At 38.5% G+C, this 19,009-nt stretch overlaps 1 non-coding gene across 1 annotated transcript; it reads right to left on the bottom strand.

The window, feature by feature from the left end:
• Nucleotides 1-18,425: 18,425 nt before the first annotated feature.
• LOC132044392 (small nucleolar RNA R71) lies at nt 18,426-18,531 on the bottom strand. Its single transcript, XR_009412167.1, has one exon. It is a non-coding gene; the product is annotated as a small nucleolar RNA R71 (small nucleolar RNA).
• Between the last annotated feature and the right edge of the window lie 478 nt (nt 18,532-19,009).

Here is a 19,009-nt window from a genome sequence, read left to right as displayed (position 1 = left end):
CATTCATTTCCACACACCACAACACACATAAACCATCCATAACATGTGAAAAGAAGACTAAAACTTACCTTCTTCACTTAGTTCTTCAACATGGCTTGGGTTGAGAATTGCAAGAATGAATGGTTTGCTTGCTCTAACAATTACTCCATGTTGTTTAGGACCTTCCAATGAGTTGAAAACCTAGAAGAAATAAATTTTTCATGATCAATTTCCATGGGATGAATTCGGCCAGCCATGGCCGAACCCCCTCATTTTCTCCTCCATCTCTCCAAGTTTCTAGAGTTACAAAGTGATGAATTAGTCTTGCTAAGTCATCCAACATGTGCACATATAATTCATCCATGTGTGCTATGGCCCACACATGGCTTGGATGAATTTAATTTGGCCAAGCCATGGGTGGGAACCACCTATGAGTCACACGGCCAAGTGGCCATATTTGGCTATTTCATGAAAAATAATTAACTTCCAATAATTCACTTTTAACCCTAAATTTTCCTTAATATTCCATACCAATAGAATCATAAGAAACTTATGCTTTAAAACAAAATCGAAGGTCAAAAGTCTCAATCCCGTATCCCGGAATAATCTTGTCCTTAACTTATCTTGGTTGACTCGGAATGTCCCAATGTACAAAATACGGGATATAACAGATTTGGGGTTTGATACGAGCCATGTCAGGCAGAAGAAGAGGAAACAAAGTATGGGCCGAGAGGTCCCGTTGAAATGAGAAAGCCATTCCCTCCTCTCTACCAATCCTTCACAATATGCCCATTGGGCCACAACGGCAAAGATCCAGAAGAGGGTTTAAGGATGCTGTTTTGGGAAGGAGAATGCGCGGCCATCATTGAAGAATGCTTTGAAGCATTAGAGATTCGCCTTGTTGAACCAGGAGAGACAACATGTGGATGGACTTCTACCCGTTGTTCACTCCGCGGTAGAAAGAATGCTCATTTTCAGGAAAAAACGGTGAAAGTCGGCTTTGAGGCCCGGCTCATCACCTTTTCATTTACGTGTTATTTAATAATGGAAATGGTTCGATGTCCCATTCCGAACTAGGATCGTCGTTTGTGCTGATCTTTTAAAAATTTCAATGAAAACGCCTCAAAATTTACATTAAAACAAAATCGTTTTACTTCACCTATATAAGTATATGTATAATTATAATATAACTATATATAAATACATAATTAAGATTTCTTTTACATGATTGATAACCATGTTATTTTGTTTTATAGTAATAATACAGAGGTCACAAATAATGTCATGACATGTTGCAAAGCAAGTGAAAATGATAATGAACAAAATGACGATCGTGAAAATGAGATAACTGAACTAGAGAGGTTAATAGATACCGAAGAAGAGTATGAGAATAGACCAATGCCAAACCTAGAGGAAACAGAAGCAGTTAATCAAGGAAGTGAGGAGTTGGTACGAGAAACTAGAATAAGTGTACACTTGACAGAGGTTGAGAAAGAAGGGTATCAGAGTTTGTTGAAAGAGTATGAAGATGTTTTCGCTTGGTCATATGTCGATATTCTAGTCTTGAGTACAGATATTATCGCTCATAGATTGCCAATCCTAGAGGGATTCGCCCCGATTAAGCAGAAAATCAGACAGCCTAAGCCCGATGTCAGCATCAGAAACAAGAAGAATACAAAGGAAAGTTTGCACCAAACTGGCAAGGGCCCTTATGGTGCGAAAGGTCTTATCAGGAGGAGCAGTTGTCCTCGCTGAAATGGATGGTCAAGAGTGGCCGAAAGCAATAAATTCAAATGCCATCAAGAGATACTACGTTTTAGGAAGAAGATGACTTCAGAGATTTATAGCTCCTACAGTTTATGTTGCCTTTTATCGCATTTACTTTACTTGTAATTTTCCATTTCTAGGAAAAAACCAACCCAAATTATGTACGAACTACGCAAGGACCTAATTCCCTATACTTATAAAGGGATACGTAGGCGCTTTTCCAAGCTCGGTCGCTTTAACCCAAAAATCCAAAATTTTGTATTTTGAACTACGTTAGAACCTGATTCCCATTTGGGATACATAGGCGCTCATTTGAGTTTGGTCTCGCAATTTTTTTCCAATATGTTTACCCCGAACTACGTTTCGACCTGATTCCCAAAACGGGATACGTAGGCACTCTCCCAAGCTTGGTCATTCCAAACAAATTTCCAAGTAAACCTTAGGAAAACTTCAGAAACGATTTAATGAAATGAGAGATAAAGGTAAACCCACAAGGAAACCGAGGAAGAATATTTGAGAAAGATCTCAAAAATTCCTTACGAATAGCAAAATCAAGAAATAACAAGTACACACTTACACTGGGGCAAATTTTTTGAGAGGATCTCAAAAATTCCTTCGACATGACAATACTGAGTTGGTAGAAAGACGTATACAAACTGGGGTAAATTTTTTGAAAAGGATTGGAAAATTTTCACGAGTCGAGATCAAGAATTAGAAGAAGAGACGGGAGACCTTGCTTGAGTAACTAATGTCATGACATTAAAAGGGCGCATATAAAATATTATTTTTCGAAACATATATGCATATATTTTCCAAAATCGTCGCTCAAAAAATTTTTCTTAGCTCTACTAGAAAATAAAAGATTTTAAGGAAAATGAGCATCTTTTCCTGTCGAAATATGAACGGAAGAAGCCATACGCAGGGAGAGCGGTTGACCATATAGGAAACTGACAAATTTTTCTGTGGATGCAGGAACAAATGAGCGTGGATGTTTTACAGTAACTCGTTTGCTAGAATGTTTAAAACAGGATGACGGCGAGCCGAGTGAAGGAGGAGCGTCAAAGAATAACGGCATGAACGAGTACACAGAAGGGTAAAGAAACCCTCTCCAAGTAAAGTTATCTTTATGCTAATAGGTTTGTTCATTTTGCACAGCACGAAGATTTTTGCAAAAGAAAATTCTAAAGACTACTGGAAGATATAATCACGGTATCAGAAGTCGGGTTTTCACTAAAACAACTTTTGTATCAAGGTATTGAGACCCCAGCCTAGACGTCGCATGGCTTGCCTTGATACATTGGCTGAGTGGACATCCAAAAATCCAAAAATTTAAAATGACGCGTTGATAGCGGGATTGAATGCCGTTACTCACAATCGAGTCTAGTCCTTTTGGAAGATGTGAATCCTGTCGACGGGCGGGTATTCTTCCCCGAAGTCAAAAAAGGAAGGTGTAAGTCTTGCCACCGAGGTAAGTTTCATTCCTCAAAATGACGATATGGATTAAGAGACTACGTGCCGAAGGGGCTGAGTCGCCATCCATATATATAGCCAAAAATAGATAGCGTAATTCCAAGCTTGATGTCCGCAATCGTTGAAATACGAATGTGATTCCTATGTCAAGATTTGCAGTCGCTATTGCAGTCTATTTGAAGTTAACGTAATCATGGTTCAGGGATAGTGGTAGTCATGAGAAAAGGCTCCGCCCTTGAATATGCAGTAGTTAACTTGAAAATTCTAACTAAATGTTGTAATTTTGGACATAGGGGTTAGCGGTCATCATGGGAGGTATATGATATTGCACTCTGATGTGCAGTCTACATTTGGGTATTTTTGACTATAGGTGATGTTAGAACAACTGGTATACCGCAGTCACCATATGCGGGTAACGGGATGTGCGACACTAGATTTGGACAGTCATCGCGATATATAATCATGATGTGACGCCAAATTTTTGAGGGTAGTGGACGTCGTAAGAAACAAAAATGGACCCGCACGAGAAAATATGGGTTTCATGATTGACATATCAAGTTACAAAAACGACAATCGAAATGGGGTGTGTAGGTTCGCAGAAATGCGGTATAGCCCGACCCAGATCCCAATAAAAGTTATCATTGAACGATGGAAACATCTGATGACGGAAAAAAGGCCCGGTTGAAGTATCGTGATTATTATCTAGAGTAGATTTTTTTTTTAAAATATACACAAAAACACACACTTACAGGAGAGAAGAAAGAAAACAAACAAGCCTTTGCAAAAAGACGGACATGATATTGGAGGATGACTACAATGTCAACAAAAAGGAAAAATGCCACACAGGTATGACTACATTAAAATAAAAATAAAAATTCAAAAGACTAACACAAAGGACTCAGCATTTGGAAATGAGCTAGAAGCTTCCAAAGGTGGGAGCAAAAGCCGGATTCAAAACATGTGGAGCATACGTGGAACTTTTCTTGGGCAATCGGTCAAAAATCGTGTACAAAAGTCAAGCTTTCTACACCAGGGATTTGAGATCATTTCAAGCAACAACACTAATAAGTCCTTTCAAAACCCGCCTCTAGTTCAGATTTTCAACCGGAAATAGCCAAAGGGGTTCCCACACAAAGGGATATTACTTTTCGAGCTATTGAGTCGAACTACAATTGGCCTGATTCCCAAAGCCCGGGATATGTAGGCTACTCAAGTTTCGAGGCTCGGCCATATTCCTATAATTATCTTGGGACATCCCGAGATAGTTTAAAGAAACTCTTTATTTTATAGTCCTCATAGAGTCAGAACTATAAACGGCCTGAATTCTCATTTAGCCTGAGATATGTAGGAAGCCCAGAAGCCAGGGTCAGGCTATATTTTCAAAATTTTACAAAAAAAGTCGTGATTCTAATACTCGGTGAAAATTAGGTTTGTCAAATTCGTAGCTCAAAGATGACTTTGCCATCCTTGAACTCCGAAGGAGCAGTTGTTGACACCTAATTTTCACCCGGTAATAAACGTATTTAAATTTTCAAAATTCCCGAGCCAATATAGAGAAAAATACCCTTTTGTAAATTTAAAATTCAAAATCCCGGGAAAATTGCAAAAATTAACGAATTTACACAAAAATTGATAAAACAAGAAAAATTTGACGAAATCACAGAAATCAACAAATTTCAAAGAAAATACGGGGTATTTGAGATTTTAAAAAGGAAAAGTGTGTATTTTACTCCGTATAGCTCGGGAAATTTTAAAATATAAATGACGTACGGATTACAACTTATTTGTAGAATTTTTCACATCTTTAAATATTATCCGGAAGGATGTCAATATTAGGCTCATATGAAAGCCCGTAATTTAAAACATTGTAACATGAATTTTATTTTTATAAGAAATAAAGTTACGAGGGTTTTCTAGACGAATACGCTCTTTTAAAATTATGTGTTTGTATTTTAAAAAGGGTGTACAAGGTTTTGAAATTCATATTTTTAAACATGGGGGGCCTTTTGAAAAGCTTTCAAAAAAAAAATTTTGGGGCGGGGGGGGCGGGGGGGGGGGGGGGGGGATATATAAAATAAAAAGGGGGGTAAGTTTAATAAAGTAAACTTTCCCCCTCATTATTTCATTTTTCCAAACCCGATTGTATTTCTTCTTCTCTTAAGCGATGTCAATGGCGAACTAGGGTTTTGGCTTTCAGAGACCAATCAATGGCCATTTCACGATCATTTGCGTGTGATTTCTTGGGGGTTTTGCTTCCTGTGATTCGTTCTTATGATTGCCAGGTTTATTTTAGTACAATTCGTGTTTTTATCTTCAAATTAACCCATTGAAATGGGATGTTGCTTAGTCTCTCCATATGTGTGGTAGCCATAAGCAGAGCCATGAAGCTCTTGGCTATCTTGTGCACCACACACAATAAATGGAGGGCCTAGGGAAAATTTCCCATGGGTTTCACCCAATTCAATACGATTTTTGGGGGTTTTATATCCATTTAGTACTATTATGCCGTTATAATTGTTGTCTGTTTGTCCTATATGTGACTAGGTGTACTATTCAGTTATTTGTTCCTAAATTTTAGGGATTTTGAATGAGAAGTTGGTACAAATGGGTTGGATTTTTGTTTGCTTGTGTGATGTGTACAAAATCTGAATTGAGGATAGTACTAATTGTACAATTTTGCAAAATTCTCATCCTATTGTGCCTAAAATTCAAAATGTTTGAGGTTTTGGGGGGAAAACCTGTTTTGGGAATATGCCTTACCATTTTTACCCCTAAGCTTGTGGGATTGCCTATAAGTAGCAAGTTTCTATTCATTTTTTAAAGGTCCAGATTTTGATACCCTAAGAGGATACTAAGTTTACTATCTTATATACCACTATATTCCTACAATATATCACATATATACTATAATATGCAACATACAAATACAATACTATAGAGAATACTAAGATACACTACTCTATAAACATATACCTCTTAAAGAATACAAAGCTATTTTTCTAAAAAAAAAAAGGAAGAACTGTGTTAAGGTCTTTTTTGGTGTTGAAGCTTTGGATTTCAATCTCTCCTTTGATCTTTAGGTTGCTCCCAAGAAAGGTAACAACCTATCCTAACTCTATTTACTTTATTTAATTTGTCAAAATGCTATTTTTTGCACCTCTTGTGTTAGAACTGCCTCAAATGTTTCTTTCTATAATTATTTATTTATTATGGGGGTCTGTTTGTATGATATAACATTAATATTGTGATTAGTCTGAGCTAAATATGGTTTTTAAAAAGGTTTAAAATAAGGGAATATGCTTGGCTCGTAGTTATAGTTCATTGTCTCACTAGTGTTAACTGATTTCTATAAGTTTCTATTTGGTTTTATAAAGTCCTAAGCTCTATATTTGTGGTTTTATGACAGTGCCATTGTAGTTATATAGAACTTGAGTCAAGTGTGATGTTTAAAAGAAGTTTAAAATAAAGAACAAGGTTTAGTTTATATCCCCCCCCCCCCCCCCCAGTTACTGTTGACTGATCTCTTAAAGTTTTGTTTGGTTTTAACTCTAAAAACTCCGTGTTTGTTGTGTTATACTCTAGCCACTATGGTTATTTGTAATTTGAGTTAGGAATGATGTTGAAAAGCTTTAAAATGAAGATTAAGATCTAGTTGTAATTATTGATTCATTGAGTTAGTTGAGATCTCTTGATGTTCTGATTGACTCTCAACCTGTCAAAACTCTAATTATATTATGTTACAACATTGTTTTGATGACATTAAGGTTAAATGGTTTTGAAAGCAATTAAGTGCATATCTTTTGCTCTAAGATTGTTGTCCTACAAAATTTTGAGTCTGTATGAATCTCTCCTTTAAGAAACTTGCTGGTTAATAGGTGTTTTATGGAGATAATGGCTTGAATGATAAAGAAATGGAAAGGTAAGGTGTGCTTTGGTTACTGCTTGCTTATTTTCTGAGTTCTATGGTCCAAATGAGGCTAAAACTGGCTAAAAATGGAATAAAACACCTAGTCTACTTATTAAGTATGCTTAATGAAGGAATAAGAAAGTTTAAGAGTAAAATAAAGAAAATCTGCTTGTGTGTTGTTGTCCAGTCAACTATAGAGGATTTTGGTTTAAAGATGAGTAAAAAAGAAGGTTGATATGTGATTTGGTAATTGACACATCCCTGATTGCTGTTTCTTTTGAAATGGTAGTGTCACTGCCTATATTTGAGAGTTTTGTGTTGTTTGTCTCTTGAGTGCTAAGTGTTTATGTTTTTGCTAGGTTATATCATGTTTCTGTCTGCTTAACATAGTGGGATCTTAGCTTATACTTGTTTAACTTAGCTTATTAAATATTGACCTCCCTGGACAATTAGCTAAAAATAGTTTGTCTCTGAGAGTTTGCATTAGAGCCTACTCCTATGTGCTCCTGTGCATTGTTAAGTTGACTATTTGTGCCATTTCATTAGCATTATGATTAAGTGTCCAGAATGAACTAAGTGCAACATTGAACTAGTCAATTTTGTACCTTTGAATTAATAAAAGAACCTGTTACACTCCTTAATTAAGAATTTGAACTAAAAATAGATCTTTGATTGAACTTTTCACTGATCAGTTGACTTATTGAGTTGAAAGTGACCACACAGTCTCTAAAACCTTCTTATTCTACTCTTGTATGACTTAATTTTGTGGAAGACTTACTTTTGAATATTTGCTAAGTGTTTTTGTTTCTTGCTTCACTCAATTTGAATTCTCAGACTGCCCAACATAATAGTTGATTCTAATTTGAAAACTTGATAAAAATGGAGCCGCCCTTACTTCTTTTCTAGCTTAGTTGAAAGTTTGTTGTCTGCCTGCCATAACTATACTCCTTAACAAACTTAGACCATGTATAAAACTTGCACAAACTTAAATGTGTTCACCTCACTTAGTTTAAAACTGTCTGTGTCCCTTTATACTTTCATGTGCACTCTATTATCACCATGGAAACTTCTACATTAGTAAAGGTTCATTTGTATGCTCTGAGTGTCATTCAAACTCTTATCACTTTGAACTGGATGGGATTATCAAATTCTGCATAGAATGTGTCATTTCTTGAACTCTAACTATTGTCTTTAAAAACTGCTTGTTTTTTGACTGATCCTTACTAAAATTTACATGGTTTACTATTTGGAATCTAAATTAGACTTGTGATCATCCTGAAACTTAACATTGAATGGCATTAGATGCTTTGAAACTTTAAGTGTAACAAAATGACTTGAAAGACAATTCTTTGAAAATTTCTGCCTTTGTGCCTGTTTGATTATTAGTCCTAACTCACTTGAGACTTTGAAGCATTAGAAAACTATTAACCAACTCTTTTGACACTGAAATTTAAGAAAATTTGTCTTACAAAACAGTTTTGGGGCACTCTACATTGCATATTACTCACTGCCTTTGTTTGTTATTAGTACAGTTAATCCCCTTTGTTTTTTTCTGTAGTAGACTCATCACTGAACCCTTTGGAAACTTAGTATCTTCTTGACATTATCATACTGTCTTGGTTTGCTCTTTACATGTGTCTGATTACCATATATTATGTGTTGCATTACCTACTTGAGACTTACCAAGATCTGTGAACTTATAATTCTTGTTGAAGCTTCCTGAGATTTGATTTTTGGTTTGTGCTTGACTGGTTGCTATATTTAGAAGTTCTGAATCTATGTTATGTGCATTATATGTGAGATTAACTTGGATATGGGAGGCTATGCCCCTTCTAGGAGGTTTTGCTCTCCATATCCAAGTATATCATTGGTATATTTTGGTATATTTGGTCCTTATACTTAGAAAAAAATGAAAAATGAGAGTATACCAAGTGGTATATCGTGTGGATCACTATTGCAGTTCAATACTTAGAAAAATAGGGTAACAGGGGTTGTGTATTGGCCTGTACATCATGTATATTCTCATTGACACACTTAGAATTATTTTGATAAAATTGTTGTTGGGCCTTGGATTGGGCCTGGTCTTCAGTCGCACACACTTAGTCCTATTTTTCTGAGAATTGAGCCAGTAATGGCCACTGGGCTGCATTTTCTCATCTCTGATTTATTTTTATTATTGGGCCTGGCCCAATTGTGATAATGTAATTTAATTTTTGGCCTTGTATTAATAATTAGGAGTTTGATTTTCAGCATTTTAATATTAATCATTGAATATCTACTAATTTTTGTATCCCCATTTGTATTTCTACCCCAAAATCCGTTGGTGGGTTTCCACAAGGCCCACTAACACCCCTAGATCGAGTCAACCTCAAATATGGATAGGAAACACATTTGGAGCATACGTTGGATTTAATCTTACATTTGTATTTCATCCCCATTCATGTTTTAATTCTATGTGCATTACAAATGCAAAATTGGAACCTTTATGATTAAATCTACATATTAGAGTTGCTAAAATAACCCTTTTATAAATTAATTAATGTTAAATATGGCATAAAATTGAAAATGGACTGTTTCAGACTGATTGAGGATGATAACTGCTGAAATTGATAAAGTTTTGGACTGACTTCGATATTCTTAGACCTGTACAAAAACTTGTATAGAAACGGATTAAAATGGGATAAAAGTTAGAATAAAAATTGGATAACTTAGTAAATAACTTAGTATAAATAACTTGGTATAATTACATTTTATACACGATTATTATATAGTATGCAAAAGATTATCTTTCGTATAAAATTATTTTCTATACTTAAACGCTTTTCAAAAAACCTTTTTGGGTGGACTTACGTGGAGTCCTACTTAGGCTAAGATCCTTCGGGTATTAGCCTAGGTGTTCTAGTCTGACACCCTACGCCCAATTTTGGGAAAAACTATACTTCTCTCGTTTCTTGAAAAGCGTATTTTTGCATGAAAATGACTGACCTCTATTGCAAAAATCTAGATTTAAGCAATTTTTATCCAAAAACAACTTATAATCATAAGGCACACTATTAGAACCTGTAGGTAAACCGCGATTGAGCGGATTCTTAATACCGGGGTGCCTAACACCTTCCCCGGGGGATCACCAGAACCCTTACTCAGAATTTGGTAGATTAGGTTTCTTTTAGGATAGTCTTAAAATAACTATTTTAAATGAATCCTTTTCGAACTGATTTTCTAATTTCCTAAAAATTAAGTGGTGATTCTAAAATGTATCCTTTAGAGCCCCATTAAGTGGTTGGCTGGTTTTTTTGAGTTTCCCGATACGATTCACAACTGTACTTTCCCGGGACACCTCTCTCCTTTTATGAGGTATGTGCGAGTCGTTAAAACTTAAAATCCCAATGCCTGCTAGAGGTGATATAGAGGAAATGCTGCCCAATTTTTACTAGCTCACCAATTAATTTAGTTTAACCTTGTGAGAGTTTCAATGACTTGACCTTTGTATAAATCATCTTGAATGTAGATTTACAAGTTTGGGAGGATAGGCGTTAAGTAGTTAAGGAGACGACAAGATATGTTAGGGCTGTCCCTTTCTTTCTTTTGGCACACATTGATACGAACATATACAAATGTCCTCTATAATGACTCCATTCCTAAAAGTACTAGAAGCTTATGGTTCTTGATGTTCTTATGATAGTGTTGACATTTGTCTCATGATTATTGATTTTTATCATATGGCTATTGATCTTATTCATTGATGTTGATCTTATCTTATGGTTATTGTTCCTTTAAGGTGAGATATGTTTATGAAGGTAGTTCCATAATGGTAATCGGAGGTTTACCGACCTTATGTCACTCCGATAGAGTTGTAACGTTTCTTTGTACTCTCATGCATGCTTTACATATATATATGTAGCTATCTTCTCACACCGAGCCGTGTTATAGTCTGCAATTGAGTACGAATAACACCGAGCCTTATTATGGCAGGACATGGATGACACTGAGCCTATATGGCTGGGTACGGTATTATGATATATGTATATGTATGAAAATGTTTTTTTTTTAAGGAAAAGCATGCATAGTGTGCAAGCATGTAGCATTTTCGCCCATTTTCGAGCATTGATTAGCTCACTTTTGACCAAGGGCAACTTTTGTGACATATAGGCTTAAAGTGAAAAATGGTTGACCCAAAGTTGACTTTTGGGTAAAGGAAACTTTTCAGAATTCCGTCGATTTCGAGAGGTCCGCATTGTCATTTAGAACTTGTATGTTTATTTGGTTCGGTTCCCAATGCACTCAGATGCATTTTGAGACTCAGGTTGGGAAATTGAAATTAAGGCATCAGGGGCTGACTCAGCCAACGAGACCTCCGTTGGGAATTTGGAGGCCACGGACGCGTCCGTAGCACATTTTTATATGTGTCTATGTGTATGGTATGTGAGCAGATGGCCTCGGAAATTAGTCAGAAATCGGATCATATTGTGATACTTGGGAGAGTTTTCTGGTGTCTGGTGCCCGCTTTGGCGGCACTAGCAATGCAGCAGTGACATCACTGGAGCTGTAGCCCTGCTGCTAGAGCGGTCAATGGGATTTTGCCATTACCGCTGAAGCGGTCGAGTGACCACTGAAGCCGTACCACTGGGGCCGTCCAAGTACCGCTAAAGCGGGTGACGGGCAGTTTGTTAAATTAATAAAGTGCTAAAAGCCCTTAAACCCTCATTATTTCCCATCTCGATATTTGAGCTTGAGGGAACTGTTCTTAGGGATATTTAAAGGAGAATCTTGGAGGTTTTGCAAGAAATCAGAAATTAGGCTAATCCTAGAGTTAAATCAGCAATTAGTGATTGCGTTATGATCACCTAGTGCTTAATTTGGTAATTTGCTTCCGAATTTCTCGTTTTGCCCTTGTGGGCCCATTTTTCCAATTTCTAGGGCTAAAATTGACCTAATTTGAATAGTAGCAATATTAGCATCATTCTTCATGATTTCTAATCTATAATTCGATTATGCTTAGACTACTTTGGCTCTGAGGTTCAGCGAAAAGGCAAGGCAACTGAGTGAATTGTTGGTGTTACGGTTCGGCTATCCAGGTAGGTTATGGCTTACCTTTGGTTAGACTTTGTATAGTGAAGCACATATTTAGATTATATTGTTGGAGATAGCATGTGAACCTTCGGGTATGAAGTCGGGATGGATAATGCCCTAGGTTAGGCCCTGTTATATGTTGGGGCTAGCCAACCCATTATGTGTGATTTGGTTGTTCGATTGTGCCGGCTTGATTCCATGAGTCGTTGATAGATATTGGATTCTATTTTATCATTCCTGATTATGATATAGTTGGCATACGCACTGTTGGTATTTGTATTCGGATATATTATTGGCGTACCCACTGTTGGCATTTGTGATTCAGTTATATTATTGGCATACCCACTGTTGGTACTTGTGATCGATTATATTATGGGTATACCCACTGTCGGTATTTGTGATTCGGATATATTTCTAGCATGCCCATTGTTGGTACTTGTGATATTGAGCATGATTATTGATGTGATTCATGCATCACACACACTCTTATTTTCATGATACATTATTGAGATGTTGATCATATTTGATGAAACACTTGATGAGATGGGCTCAATTTTACTTGCGTAACGTGAGAGTCCGATGTCCGATGTTCATCCCGAAATCATTGATTGAGTGAAATTGATATTTGAGAGAACTCTTTTACTTGAGTAACGTGAGAGTCTGATGTCCGATGTTCATCTCGGAATCGTGGATTGCATAGCCGATATCCAATGTTATTTCCGGAATCATTGTTAGTGCATGGACTCCGCGGTTCCTCTAGGGTGGTGCTGATGAGAACTCTCCGTGGGCAAGGATCTAGGGTCCCGTCTGTCTGTTGGGAAAAGATTCGGGGCAGGTGGCACTTAGACTTCACGAGTCACGCTGGGTTGTGCTACCGAGATATCAATATTTCCGTCCGAACTACATGTGTATACCTCATTTGCATGGCATTACATTGCATTCATACACAACTGCATTGCATTGCATTATGACTTGGTTGAGATATTTGGTATGTATTGCAATGATTGGATTGGATTGTATATGTTCAGACTTGGCACACTTGGGATCAGATGCTTTATATAGGCGATAACGGATACTTGATTTTGATGTTGTTTTGACTTGTACTTGTTGGTTAATTTGCTTATCTGAATTGTATTAGCTATTCTTAGTCAGCCGATAATGCCTACCAGTACTGTTGTTTGTACTGACCTGTACATGCTGCATTCTTTTATGAATGCAGAGTATCAGGTCGGATCCACTTTCGTGACGCGTGGCTGATCGTCGCTTCAGATTTCTCTTGAGTTTCCAGGGTGAGCATGGCCGTTCGCTGCCTTGAAGAATTTCTATATTTATTTCCTATTCTATTCAGAGACATAAGCATTTTATGTATTAGTATTCCAGATTGTATTATTTCCCTTTAGATACTCTTGTGTTATACAGACTAGACCCTAGGGGTGTTTATCGCCATTCTGCACTTTTCTACTACTTATATATATATATATCGTGAGACTTACGTATTTCTTCTATTTCGTTGGTTGATTTCATTCTTTTATGTATTTATTCATTGTAGGGTTGAGGGTTCGCTTACCGAGGTGGGAAGGTAAGTGCCCGCATGACTTAGGTAAAATAGGTGGTATCAGAGCCCTAGGTTACTCGATCTTTAATACAAGAGCATGTACGATGAGCTCCGTACTTATCTGCAGGAGGCTATAGGACATTTAGGAAATCTCACTTTCTTTTCATTCTTCGTGCTACATTGTTCAATTTGGGATCTAGAAGGATCAAATTGGTAGCTGACTCTATTCTCTTCTCTCACAGATGGTGAGGACTCGAGCTACTATGGCTCGAGGTCATATGCCAGAGCCCACAACTATAGTTGGCACTCGATGGCAAGCGACAGCCAGAGGGTGTGGCAGAGTGAGAGGCCACGAGGCTACCTCAGCCAGGGGTAGAGCTTCGACAGTAGGACAGCGCTGAGAGAGATCTTCGTCCCCCGAGCCCGAGGATGTTGCTCCAGCTCAGACACTGCCTGAGGTTACCTTTAATCAGGCCATGCATGATACCATGGCAGAGTATTAGTTCACCTTGATACCCAGCAGGCGGCAACAGGCGGCAGCCGGTGTTACTACACTCGGCGGGGGTTCATATACCCCTGAGCAGAGACCTACGCGGGCAGCACTTCCCGCTGCAGCTATGGCTCTTCGCATTGATGCGATACCTGCTCCTGGTGATGAGATTAGGCCCATGGAGGGTGCTGTGATGACTATTTCTGATCATGATCTGGTTGGGAGATTCAGGAAGTTTGAGCCACCGAGGTTTGCTGGTATTTCGTCTGAGGATACCTATGAGTTTAGTCCTTATATGCATGAGTTGCTGCACCGTATAGGGATAGTGGAGACCTACGGCGTCGATTATATGTCCTCCAGTTTCGCGGCGACGCGAAGACGTGGTGGAGGTATTTTGTAGCGCGCCGACCTGAGGGTTCTCCTCCTTTGACTTGGACTCAGTCCTACCGCGCCTTCCTTGAGAATTATATGCTCCGGTCTTTGAGAGTCGCACTTAGGGAGCAGTTTTTACACCTTGAGCAGAGGTTCATGTCTTTGGAGTCCTATGTGACCTGTTTCCTTTATCTGGCTTGTTATTCTACTCCGTTGATCCCTACTGAGGCCAATAGGATCAGGCGCTTTGTTGGAGGACTAGTGGGCTCTCTACAGATTTCTTGTCTTCAGATGAAGTATATGAGGGCTTCCTTCGAGTCCATTATCAAGCATACTTCTACGGTTGAGAGCGCTAAGGCCCGTGCTTTTGGTGGTGGTGACAAGAGGCCACGTCAGACTGGCAGTTTTGGGGGTTCTGGTTCGAGGGGCGCCGTTCAGTTTTCGAGGCCACCTCAGCCCTATTCCGGTCGTCCCGTGCATTCAATGTTACTGACTTCCTCTAGTGAGCCACCTAGGCAGAGAGTTTCGGAGAGGTCGTTCTCCAGACCAGTGGACAGGGCTGCTTCATCCGGGTCTTCAGCTTCCGTGTTTCAGTATTCGACTTCTCTCACCTGCTTTTCGTGTGGAGAGGTTGGGCATGTTGCTAGGAGATGTCCCCGACCCAGGTGGAATTATCAGCCGCCCAGGACTCTTGTATCATCTGGTGGTTGAGGTGGGACTTCTCAGAGAGGCGGTGCTCAGTCAGGCTGCGGTACTTCCCATGATTCTAGAAGTGGGTCCCAGCCAGCTAGAGGTGGTTCCCAGAGTACGAGAGGGGAATCTCGGAGGCGGGCATGGCAGAGCCCATTATTACTCATTTTTCGGCAGGCCGAGGCAGAGGCCTCAGACGTTGTGATCTCAAGTACCATTTCTGTCTGTCATAAAGCAGCATCTGTGTTATTTGATCCTGGATCCACTTATTTGTATGTATCTGCATTTTCATGCCATTGGTTGGAATTTTCCTTGTGATAGCATAGATATACCTGTTCATGTGTCTACTCCGATTGGAGATTCTATGATTGTTGATCGAGTCTGCCGGTCTTGTTTAGTTACTTTTATGGGGTATGACTCGTGGGTAGATTTGATGATCCTTGATATGGTGGATTTCGGTATTATATTGGTTATGTCCTGGCTTTTCCCTATCATGCGATCTTGGACTGTCATGCCAAGACGGTTACCTTAGCCATGCTGGGCATCCTTAGGCTGGAGTGGAGAGGTACTCCTAGTCCCGCCCCAAAGATCATCATTTCCTTCCTTCGGGCGAAGAAGTTAGTAAGTAAGGAGTGTTTAGCGTATTTGGCGCATGTTCGTGATACGACTGTTGCATCTCCACCCCTTGAGTCTATCCCTATTGTGAGCGAGTTCTCGGAGGTATTCCCGTCGGATCTGTCTGGTATGCCACCCGATCGCAATATTGATTTCTGTATGGACGTGAACTCAGGCACTCATCCCATTTCCATCCCACCATATCGGATGGCACCTGCCGAGTTGAGGCAGGATTATTGAGCAAGGGGTTCATTAGACGTAGTGTCTCCCCTTGAGGTGCTTTTGTGTTATTCGTGAAGAAGAAAGATGGGACAATGATGATGTGTATTGATTACCGCCAGTTGAACAAGGTCACTATTCAAAACAATACCTTATGCCTCGTATTAATGATCTGTTTGATCAGCTTCAGGGTGCTTTGGTGTTTTCGAAGATTGATTTCCGTTCCGACTATCACCAGTTAAAGATGAGGACGGAGGATATTCCGAAGACAGCATTTCTGACGAGATATGGCTAATGTACCGTGAAATTACGGCACATTCGATGCTTTTTGACTATAAGGTTTACTTGTTTTTGAGAAAGTCTTGGTCTTTTTGATGTGTTTGTGATATGTTGCAGGTATTTAACGTATTTTGGGAGCAAGTCGTGGAAATGGGTGAAAAAGATGTTCGAGACAGAAAAATAACTGAAGCATGATTTTTACGGAGTAAAAGACGGACCGTATAATATTTACGGTCCATCAATTCAACCGTAGATCCATGACAGAGAGGCATCGGACCTGAAGGAGGAATTCCATTAGAAAGTAGGACCGTACATCTTTTACGGTCCGTAAATCCCACCGTAGATTGGTTCCAATGAAAGTCTCAAAGGAAAGAAGATTGTACGGACCAGTTGCATGGACCATATAATATTTACAGTCCATAAAATTGGAACGTATATCTGGGCTACAGAAGAAGATTTTACGGAGACTATTTACAGATTCTACGGACCGTATAATATTTACGGTCCGTACATTGGTTTGTCGGGGGCAATTTTGTCAAACATATTTTGCACGATTTAGACTCTTATTAATACCTGATGTAGGTTTCTTGTAGGCTACAATTCACCAGTTTTTAGTTTCTATTTCCTTAGCATTGAATACTCATAGTTTTTTAAGTCTTTTGGGATTACAAACAATTGCAATTAATTTCTCTTCAATTCCAATCAATCATTCGTAAGCATTATGATCTCAATTATTTATTATTGTTCTTCTTCTTCTATGAGTAGCTAATTTTCTTTACTAAGGTTGTGAACCTAAGGATGGGTGTGTGGTGATTGGGATTTTGTGCTAGATATATGCATAATAGATTGTTGTTAGGGTTTATTTGTTCTTCGTTTTCACCATATAGTTAGTGGTTGCAAACATTAGATAATGCCATAAACTTTGGTTTATTTGGGAAAATAACTAGGGTTTGGTAAGAACATATAACAAGAACTCAAGGCTTTAAACCTTGTTTAATAAATTCACTTAGGAATAAGAGGAATTTGCTTGCTATAATTAACCATTCCTCATGCATACTTTCTCATCTTTGGAAAGAGCATAGAAAGAAATAATCTTTTCTTATTGGGAAATATTTTAGATTCAAGTAGAGGTTAAGTGCATCCATACAAACGATCCATTAGAAGTATATCAAGATCGACACCTATGATCATACATTTCATCTAAAGAGGACACAACCTTGGTTTCTTTTACCATAAACTACAATCCAAAGCAATTAGTTAGCTATTAGTCATAAACAACCAACTTTTACAAAAATTATCGAATTAAGACATTAGACCTAAATTAAGCATTCTACGAGTTTAGTAACCTTTTCACACCATATTCCCTGTGGGATTCGACCCCAATCTTGTTGGGTTACTATATTTGACATCGTCCGCTTTACGCTAATTAAAGGTGTAATTTGAGCATATCAAATTTTGGGGCCGTAGCTGGGGAATACGATTTTGAAATTACTAAATAGTGTTTGCTTTGATTGAAGTCTTTTGCTTATTCCATCACACCTTGTTTGCTATTCCTTGCAAACCAAGTGAACATGAATCAGACTCAGCAAAACCAAAGTGCTGGTAACCAAGGGGGTCGATTGAATAATCAAGCGAATGAATCAGATGACGAGAATGTTTTTTCTTATCTTGTTCCTAAGGAGGACTATGCATCTGCTGTTGTTCATCCTCGAGTTAGACCTGCAAGTGTCAAAATTGACTCCTCTCTATACCAGTTGTTGAAGCTTGAGGGCTACTTTTGAAACTCTACCGATAATGACCCTCAACGTCATTTGCAGAATTTTGTGGATGTATGTGCTAATCACATCCAAAACAACGTTTCACAGGATGCTATTCGGCTGAGGCTTTTCAAATGTTCCTTAGCTGGAGGGGTAAGAGTATGGTTCGAGAAGTTGCCTCGGAATTCTATTACTACATGGGCAGAGATGGTAGTTGTGTTTGTCAAGAAATTCTACCCCCTAGTAAGAAGGCTGAGATTCTTGACAAGATCTATGAATTTAAGCAGTGACCAGGGGAACAATTATATGAAGCTTGGGAGAGATTTAAGGAGTATTTGCAGAAAATTCCAAATCATGGTTTTTCGGAGAACATATTAATGGAGAAGTTCTATCGAGGGCTGGATCCAGTGTCGCAATCAATTGCAAATAATGCAGCTGATGGTTGTTTCATGAATAAATCTTACCGATGAGTGACCAACAAACTTAATAGGCTGACTACGCACAATTAGGCTTGGCACTCAAACAATGCTGATATTGTGCCTTATGGTAATGTCATGATCCATAATATGGTAAAGGAGAATCAAGATACCCAGAAAACATTGGCTGAGGTTGCAGCGAATATTTCCTTGCTAACTAAGAAGTTTGATGAGACCCATATTAAGAAGGTAAATATTTGTGAGGATGAGTCAGGTATGCTGAAGGGGATTTACCAAACCCAAGAGGGTCCATTTCACGAGGGACCTCCTATGCAGGTTGAAGACGCCAACTATGCGAACAATTCTCAAGGGGGTTATCAAAGACAGAACTACCAAGGTGGTTACTAGAATCATAATCAATGG

The sequence above is a fragment of the Lycium ferocissimum genome, unplaced genomic scaffold (genome assembly GCF_029784015.1).
Source record: "Lycium ferocissimum isolate CSIRO_LF1 unplaced genomic scaffold, AGI_CSIRO_Lferr_CH_V1 ctg4412, whole genome shotgun sequence".
In the NCBI taxonomy this organism is placed as follows: Eukaryota; Viridiplantae; Streptophyta; class Magnoliopsida; order Solanales; family Solanaceae; genus Lycium; species Lycium ferocissimum.
The sequence above is the reverse complement of the archived record's forward strand: the minus strand, read 5'-3'. Positions and strand labels throughout refer to the sequence as shown.